Below are 10,060 nucleotides of genomic sequence, written 5' to 3'. Positions count from 1 at the left end.
ATGCTTGTATACCACACGTGTTTCTGGTGCTGATGGAGGCCAGAGGAGGGCATCAGATTCCTTGGGACTGGACTTATCAACAGTTGTGAGCTGTTGTATGAGGGCTGTGAATTGAACCCAAGTCATCCTGAAGAGCCGCAAGCACTCTTAACCATCTCTCTAACCCCCTTTCTTATTTTTTAAAGACAGGAACTTATAGTTGGCCACTTCCTATAAACTTCTATTTCTGGCCTTTCATCTTTCTTTCTGAGCCGATATTGCTCCCGAGAACATGGTGAACGCTCCTCACACCTGCCAAACATTCTGCAAGAAATATGGCAAGCACCAGCCCCACAAAGTGACAGTACAAGAAAGGCAAGGATTTTTTGTATGCCCAGGGGAAGTGGCATTATGACAGGAAGCAGAGTGGCTATGGTGGGCAGGCTAAGCCTGTTTTTCTCAAAAAGGCTAAAACTACAAAGAAGATTGTGTTGAGACTTGAGTGTGTTGAGGCCAACTGCAGATCTAAGAGAATTCTGGCTATTATGAGATGCAAGCATTTTTGAACTGGGCAGAGATAAGAAGAGAAAGGGTCAAGTGATCCAGTTCTAAGGATTTATGAAGACAACAAAATAAAATCGTGAGCTTTTGTTCCCCCCAAAGAAAAAAAAATTAACAGCTATAAACTTGCCTCTAAGCATTGCTTTAACTATATTGTTATCTTGTCTTTTCTATTTTTTAAATGTTATTTTCTAATGTACTTTTTGGTTTTTTTCTTTTTTAAAACTGATGTGTAATATTTGACTTTTCATAATTCTATGGGTTTCCTAAACTGATTTCTAATTTTTATTAGTACATATTAATAGTACAAAATAGAGCTCCATCGTGACATTTTTGTACATGTATATAGAGCACTTGAATTGTATTTACTTCTTCTCTCCATCAGCCTCACTTATCATCAGCTTCTTTGGGTTCCTTTCTTATCCCATAATAGTCTCTCTTTTACTTTGATATATTTCTTAAAAGAAATATATTTTCTTTTTCTTTTCTTAATATGAAATTAAAAATAATTTCATATTTTTCATTATGTGGTTAGAGAACATATTTCACCTGACCCAATCCTTTAAAACTTGAGGCTTACGATAAATTCACTTATCCACAAAAAGTCAGAACAAAACAAAATAAGTAGACACGTTACATTCCGTATGCATTCCATATGGCAGATTCTGGACAAAGCCCATGTGTGTTTATGGAGAGTGTACAGTTTTCTGAGGGGTAGCACACTCTACAGAGGCCTACTAAGTCTAGTTGGTGTGTAGTGTTGTGCTATGCTCAGGTCTTTTAGAGCTAACTTGTTTTTCCATTTGCTCCTGAAGGTAGATTCTGAGGTTGTCTGCTAAGAGTGTTCAGTTATCTATTGTTCTTCATTGACAATAGCTTTTGCTTCGTGTGTTTGTTGCCATGTTGTTAGGTGTGTATATGTTTATTATTGTTATAGTCCCTGGATGGACTAAGCCTTTGCTGTAATTAAACATCTTTTATTTACAGTAATCCTTTTTTTGTGAAATTGTCCATTTTCTCTGATATTGATAGAGTTCTATTTCTTGTTTTCTTATGGTTGTTGTTTGTAAGTATATCTTAACATTTAAACAGTTTCAATTAATTTATATCTTTGAATGTAAATGTGTTTTGAGATAGCATATAGTTAGATTATACATTTTTTCCCCCAGAGTAAATATGTCTCCATTTTTTGATTGTTTAATCCAGACATGTTTGGTATTATAATCTGCATTGGTAAGAGTTCTCCAAAGTAACATAAATGATAAAAATATACATATATAGTTTATAACACATTACACATACACATGCATACACACACATATTTAATACCAATCTCTCTATATATATCTTATGTTATATGGTAGAAGGTAATTTTAGGGATTGGCTTATATGAAATGGTTTGGGTAGTTCAACAATGGCTGGACTCACACACTGGAGGAGCCAAGAATTCTATAGTTGTTTCATCCATGGGCCTGTATGTCTTAATAGTCCCATTCTGGTGCTGAGAGCCTGGAGGATCCCTGGAGGGCTGCTGGTCTTCAGCCTGTGTTGGCTTCCTGAAAAATCTGATTCTAATACCGCAAAGGAATGCTTCTGCAGCAAGAATGAAGGCAGTCATGCAAAAAGCAAAGCCTCCTTCTTCCACCCAAATTTCAGATGCGTCTGTTCCCTTCAAATGATCTGATCATGAAAGCCCCTCACAGGAGTATCCAGAAGCTTGCATTTTAGTTGATTTTTAGATCTAGTCAAGATGGAAACCAAAGATTAGCCATCACATTATTGATACAGATACAGTTAGGTTTACAGTTGCCACAGTTGCCTTCTGTGCTGTTGTTTGCCCATCGCTCTTTCTTGCTGTTTCATTTTGCATCTCGATATCTTTAAATTAGAAATTTTAGTTTCCTTAACTACATTTACTGTATTTTCTTGGTGTTTATTCTTGGGCAGAACTTTATCTCTTTGTTTATCAAATGTTCTTCATTCCAGTTAAGTGTAGACACATTAATGCTATAATGTTATAATGTTGTTCCTGCTCTCCCTTTGTGGTATTATTTTTATCCATGTTCTATCTGTAAATGTTACAAACACAACAAATGCACTGTGGTTTTTGTTTTCTGTTTTGTTTTTGATAAATCTTATGTCCCTAAAGAGCCTGTAACAAGTCATGCAGAGCAGAGTGGGGAGTGGGAAATGAGAGTTCCCCCTGCAGCTGCTCAGCTTTCCTCATTTGGAAATCACCTTTAGAACTGGCAGTTGAAGCCCAATCAGAGCTACCCATGCCCTGTCCCACAAAGACAGTCTTCTATCTTGGGAGGTGTGGTGGGAGGACGAAGAACACTGTGTTCTTGGCTGTACTCATCCACAATGCAGTTTCTACCTTCCTGAGCTGGGAGGAAGAAGGGACAAAGAACAGACTTAGTTCAAATACAACAGACTCTTGCAGGGCCTGCTGCATTTGATAAATTGTCTGCCTTTGCTGTCTGCTTTAGAACACTTCTAACACTTCAGTTAGTCCTGGAATAAACAATTTTCACTGGAGGCTAAGCCTTTATGTCCTCCCGAGGTAAAACACTTCATGAATTCTGGATCAGTCATGCCATACATGAACTAATGGATGGAACTTTCTCAACTAAAGAGCATCCACAAAATTGCCAAGTTTACTATCATCCCCAATGGTAAGCCATAGGATATTCTCTTCCTAAGTCTCGGACTGAGGCAAGAATGTTTCTCCCATTTCTTCAACAGAACCATGGAAGTCAGTGAAACAAAGGGAAAAAAAGGCAAATACATTAGAGAAGATGTGGGAAATTTATCTATTTTTATGGGACAGAATTTTCAAGGTGGAAAAAAATTGCATAAAATTTACAGAAAAATTTCTGACAAAAATAAATGAATTTAACAAAGTTTGGGACTACAATATCGATATACAAAACCAAATCACATTTCTAAATACTAGATCTGTAGAATTTTAATCCAAAATTTATTAAATAGAAGACTCACCATAGTACAAAAATGAAATATTTATATGTAAATCTGATAAAAATTTGTGTAAGATCTTTATGTTGAAAGCTATAAAACACTGAGGAAGAAAAATCAAAGTTTCAGATAACTGGAGAAAAATGCATGATTACAGATTGGAAGATCCATTATCACTAAGGTGTGAGTTCTTTCCAAATTGATCTAGTGATCAGTCAACAAAATCCTGTCTTTTAAAACATACTTATTAATCCCAATAGTCCTTGGGAAAGGCATAACAAAGAAAGTAGAAGAAGTTAAAATAGTTTTGAAAAAAGAACACAAAGTAGAGAACTCAAACTACTACATCGATCCCAACACCTTAATAATGGGAGACTTCAACATCTCACTCTCACCAATGGACAGATTATTAAGACAGAAGCTAAATAGAGAAATAATCTAATAGAGATCATGACTCAAATGGACCTAATAGTCTACAGAACTTTTCATGCAAACACAGAATATACTTTTTTTTTTTCTCAGCACCACATGGAACCTTCTCCATATACTCAGTCACAAAGCACACATCAACTGATACATGAAAATTAAATTAACCCATTGTTCTTTATCAGATCACCATGGATTAAAGCTAGATCTCAACAACAACAGAAACAACAAAAAGCCTACACATAGAAACTGAACAACTCCCTGCTCAATGATCATGGGGGAGGGAAGAAATAAAGAAACAAATTAAAGACTTCTTAGAATTCAATGAAAATGAGGGCAAAATGTATCCAAACTTAGGGACACAATGAAAGCAGTGCTAAGAGGAAAGTTCATAGCACAGTGCCTTCAAGAAGAAATTTCAGCGATCCCATATTAGCAACTTAACAGATCATTGGAAAGTTTTAGGAAAAAAAAAAAAAAGCAAACACACCCGAGAAGAGTAAACCATAGAAAATAATCAAACTCAGGGCTAAAATCAGTAAATTAGAAACAAAGAGAGCAATGCAAAGAATCAACAAAACCAAGGGTTGGTTCTTTGAGAAAATCAATTAAATAGACAAACCACTAGAGAAACTAACTAAAATACAAAGAAACAGTACCAAAATTAACACAATCAAAAATGAAAAGGGACATAACATTAAAAACTGAGGAAATCCAAAGAATCATTAGGTGTTACTTCAAAAGCCTATATTACACAAAATTGGAAATTCTAAAGGAAATGGACAGTTTTCTTAACAGATTTCACCTACCAAAGTTAAAGCAAAGCAGATAAACAGTTCAAATGGCCCTATAACTCCTAAGGAAATAGAAGTAGTCATCAAAAGTCTCCCAATCAAACTAAACCAAACCAAACCAAACCAAATCAAACCAAAAAACAAACAAAAAAGCAAAAACAGGGCCAGATGGTTTGAGTGCAAAATTTTTCTAGACTTTCAAAGAAGAGCTAACATCAATACTCCTCAAACTATTCTACAAATTAAAAACAGAAGGAACATTACCAAACTCATTCTATAAAGCCAGTCACCCTGATAACTAAACCACACAAAGAAAAAAATTTCCGACTGATCTCCCTTATGAACATTGATGCAAAAATAATAAGATACTTGCAAATCAAATTCAAGAACACATCAAACCCAACACAGACCAAGATCAAGTCCAGAGATGCAAGGATGGTTTAACATATGAAAATATATCAATGTAATCCATCATGTAAACAAACTGAAAGAAAAAAAAAAACCCAAACAATCATCTCATTAGATGTAGAAAAAGCCTTTGACAAAATCCCACACTCCCTCATGATAAAAGTCTTAGAGTGACCAGGGATATAAAGCCTATATCTAAACACAATAAAGGCTATATACAGCAAGTCGATAGTCAACATCAAACTAAATGGAGAGAAACTCAAAGCAATCCCACTAAAATCAAGGACAAGACAAGGCTGCTCACTCTCTCCACATCTCTTCAAAATATACTACTAGAAATTCTAGCTAGAGCAATAAGACAACTAAAGAAGATCAAAGGGATATAAATCAGAAAGGAAATAGTTAAAGTATTACTATCACAGATGTTATGATAGTATACATAAGCAACTCTAAAAATTCTACCAGAGAACTCCTGCAGCTTACAAACTGCTTCAGCAAAGTGGCTGGATACAAGATTAATTTAAAAAAAAATTAGTATTCCTCCTGTATACAAATGAGAAACGGGCTGAGAAAGAAATTAGGGAAAGCACACTCGTCATAATAGCCACTAATAATATAAAGTATCTAGGGGTAACACTAACCAAGGAAGTCAAAGACCTGTATGACAAGAACTTCAAGTCTCTGAAGAAAGAAACTGAAGAAGATACCAGAAGATGGAAAGATCTCCCATGCTCATGGAAAAGTAGGACTAACATAGTAAAAATGGCCATTTTACTGAAGGCAATTTGCAGATTCAGTGCAATCCCCATCAAAATACCAACACAATTTTTCACAGACCTTGAAAGAACAATTCAAAACTTCTTATGAAAAAAAAAAACTAGAATAGCTAAAACAATCCTATACAATAATAGAATTTATGGAGGTATCGCCACACCAGACTTCAATCTGTACTATAGAGCAATAGTAATAAAAACCTCATGGCACTAGCATAGAAATAGACTGGTTGATCAATGGAATTTAATCAAAGATCCAGAAATAAACCCACACACCTATGCATACCTGATTTTTTTTTTTTTTTTTTTTTTTTTTTTTTACAAAGGAGCTAAAACCATACGATAGGAAAAAAAAAGAGAGCATCTTCAACAAATGGTGCTGGTATAATTGGAAGTCTACATGTAGAAAAATACAAATAGATCCATGTTTATAGACCTGCACAAAACTAAAGTCCAAGTAGATCAAAGACCTCAGCATAAAACCAGATTCACTCACTCTGCTAGAGGAGAAAGTGGGTAAGAGCCTTGAACTCATTGGCACAGGAGAGAACTTCTGGAACAGAACACCAACACCTCAGGCTCTAAAATCAACAACCAATAAATGGGACCTCTTGAAACAGAAACGCTTCTGTAAAGCAAAGGACACTATCAATAGAATGAAATGGCAGTCTACAGATTGGGAAAAGATCTTCACCAATCCTATATCTGACAAAGGGTTAATCCAGTATATATAAAGAACTCAAGAAATTAAACACCAACAAACCAAATAGTCCAAATAAAAATGGGATACAGAACTAAACAGAGAATTCTCAACAGAGGAATCAAGTATGGTGGAGAAGTGCTTAGAGAAATACTCAACGTCCTTAATCACCAGGGAATTACAAATCAAAATGACTCTAAGATTCCATCTTACACCTGTCAGAAACTCAAAAACTCAAGTGACAACACAGGCTGGCAAGGGTGTGGAGAAAGGGGAGCACTTGAGTGCAAACTTGTACAGCTACTTTGGATATCAGTCTGGTGCTTTCTCAGAAAATTGGGAGTAGGCATACCTGAAGACACAGCTATACCACTCCTGAGCATACACCCAAAGACCCTCCACCGTATAACAAGGACATTTGCTCAACCACGTTCATAGCATCTTCATTCACAATAGCCAGAAACTGAAAACAACCTAGCTGTCCCTTGGCCGAAGAATGGGTAAAGAAACTGGTATATTTACACAATGGAATGCTACTCAGCCATTAAAAACAAGGAAATCATGAAATTTGCAGGCAAATGGAAGGAACTAGCAAAGATCATCCCAAGTGAGGTAACACAGACCCAGAAATATACACTTGGTATGTACTCACTTATAAGCAGATTTTAGTCACCAAACCTAAGACCCACCCCATGGAAGAGAGCCAGCCTCTATCACTATTGATGATACTGTGATATGCTTGCAGACAGGAACCTACCAGAGTTGTCTCTTAGAGGCTCCATCCAGGAAATGGCTTGAAACAGATACTGAGACTCACAGCCAAACATTGGGCAAAGCATAGGGAGTCTACTAAAAAAGAGGGAGGAAGGATAAATGGACCTAGAGGTGACAAAAGCTCCACAAGAAGACTAGCAGAGCCAATCACCCAGGGCCCAGAGGGGCTGTGGAATCTGAAGCACCAACCAAGTACAATGCATGGTCTGGTCCTAGGTCCTCTACTTATAAGTAGCCAATGGGCATCTTAGGTTTCATGTGGGACCACTAGTTAGGGGAGTGGGGGATATCTCTGCCATGGACTATGTTACCTGTTTTTTGATCACTTCCTCCTGATGGGACTTCCCTACCAGGCCACAGGGAAGGAAGATGAACTCAGTCCTCATGTGAATAGATGAGCTAGGGTGTCTGGATAGGGGAGCTCCCCCTATTCTAAAGAATAGGGGAGGGGATATGTAGAGAGAGGGTGGGACTAGGAGGAGAGGAGGGAGGAACCTATGACTGAGATGTAAATTGAATTAATCAAAAAAAGAAAAAAATAGAAATGACTCTTGACCCAGACTTACTTCATATCTCACAGTCTCAAGACAGTTCACAGTAGGGTGCTTGAGAGATGGTTCAGTGCCTAAGAGCACTGCCTGCTCTTACAGAGGACCTGGGTTTGATTCCCAACACCCACGGTAGCTCACAATTATCTACAACTCCAGTCTCAGAGGAACCAATGCCTTCTGGTCTCTGTAGGCACAGGAATACACATATACACATATATGCAAAAACACCTATACACATAACTTTTTAATTAAAAGTATAACTCTCATAGAAAAGCTCACAATGATAAGACAAATGAGATACACAGCTATAAATTTCTAGCAGAGAACACAGGAAAATGTGTATCTGAATTAGGTCAGTGCTCAGATATGATGCTAAAAGTGTGACTCATAAGAGAAAAAGGTAAGGTAAACTTCATTTAAAAATTTTAAAATTGCTCTTTTAGAAAAATACACTATTAGTAATAAAACAATACCTGTACCAGGGGAAATTATCTGCAGTTTTTTTTTTTCTATCAAAGATTTGTAGCTGGGTGTAGTGGTTCATGCCTATAATCCGAGCACTTAGGAGGCTGAGGCAGGAGGGTTCACATAAGTTTGAGGTCATCCTGGGCTATGTAGTGAGTTCCAGGCTAACCTGTGCTACAGAGTAAGATCCTGACAATAACAATGAGAGTAGCAGCAACAAGAAAACAACACACACACACACACACACACACACACACACACACACACACACACACACAGAGTGGTAGGGAGGGACACGGAAAGGGAGATGGAGACAGAGACACATAGACGGAGATACAGAAATACAAATGTGTGTTTGTGCAGGGAGAGTATCATCAACTACTTTGGGCTTTTTTTGGTTGGTTGTTTTGTTTTTGTTGTTGTTGTTATTTTTGCCTGGGAGCAATGGAGTAGTACTTGCAGTTGGCATAGTGAATGCTCTAAGCTTTTTCCCCATTCTTTAGTCTAGGGATTCCAAGCTTACTATTTTAGAAGTAGTAGACTCCAGCACAAGGGTGGGAAGAATCCAAGATGGAGGTAAACAGAAGACAGTCAGATATTACTTAGAGGAGGCCAGATGGCCACTGTGGCTTCTGCCTGGAAGCCGTGTTGTGGGGGTACATAGTGTTATCTACACCAGCCACGGTGAAGCAGTGAAATCCTACTTCCAAAAAAGAAGAGGAGGCACGAAAAGAAGAAGAGGAGGAACAGGAGGAAGGTAAGGAGTAGGAAGAAGAGAGAGGATATGGCTCAGTGGTAGAACACGTACTTAGAATCAGTAGTGAGGGGCTAGTGTGTGTGTGTGTGTGTGTGTGTGTGTGTGTGTGTGTGTGTGTGTGGCTTAGATTCCAAGCAGGTGGTCTGCTGATAGCTCTGGCACCTTCTCAGCCTGGCCCACCATTCTGCCATGATAAGGAATTAGCCTTTGCTTTTCACAAATTTACTAGGGTGTCACGGCCCCTGCATTGTCCACTGGGCCTCAGTCTTCCTTGTATATCTTACATGCCTCAAGGAAGCTGTGGTAGATGGAGAGTTTTCATTTGTTCGAATCCTCTCCCCAAAATAAAAACATAAGACGGAGGAGTTTTGAATCTTCACAACACAAATACATAATCCCAATGCTTCCAGGAACCGTGTGAAAACAAACAAACAAACAAACAAACAAATAAACAAACAAACCCCAAAATGCAAATAGAACCAAGTAACCAACCAACCAAAACAAAAATCAAGGTGTGGAAGTGATCAGTTTTCAATGTGAAAATCACCAAAGATAAGGATAAGATTGAGAAGCAGTTACAGACTGAGGGAGGGCAGCAGGAAGCGACCTCGCCTCTTGGTTTGACAATCACTCCGTATCTTATGCCAGATATAAACACCAAAGCACTGGGTGAGTGCATTCAGGGGAGTCTTCTGTACTATTTCTGTAACTCTTCTGTAAAATTATTTAAAAATAAAAATTTGAAAACCACCAAAAATAAAGAAAGAGAGAGAGAGAGAGAGAGAGAGCTGGGAGGACAAAACAAAACAAAAAAAACCCCAAACAAACAAACAAACAAAAAACAAAAACAAAAAACAAGGCAAGGGGGTTGGCAGAATTTATCACCAAGAACTGTG

At 37.7% G+C, this 10,060-nt stretch overlaps 1 pseudogene; it reads left to right on the top strand.

The window, feature by feature from the left end:
• The first annotated feature begins 271 nt into the window (after nucleotides 1-271).
• On the top strand, nucleotides 272-591 carry LOC129667393 (60S ribosomal protein L36a-like; annotated as a pseudogene).
• Nucleotides 592-10,060: the final 9,469 nt, after the last annotated feature.

Source organism: Psammomys obesus, unplaced genomic scaffold (genome assembly GCF_907164565.1).
Source record: "Psammomys obesus unplaced genomic scaffold, mPsaObe1.curated_primary_1811, whole genome shotgun sequence".
NCBI lineage: Eukaryota > Metazoa > Chordata > Mammalia > Rodentia > Muridae > Psammomys > Psammomys obesus.
Note: the sequence above shows the minus strand (reverse complement) of the source record. Positions and strands in the feature narration are given on the sequence as shown.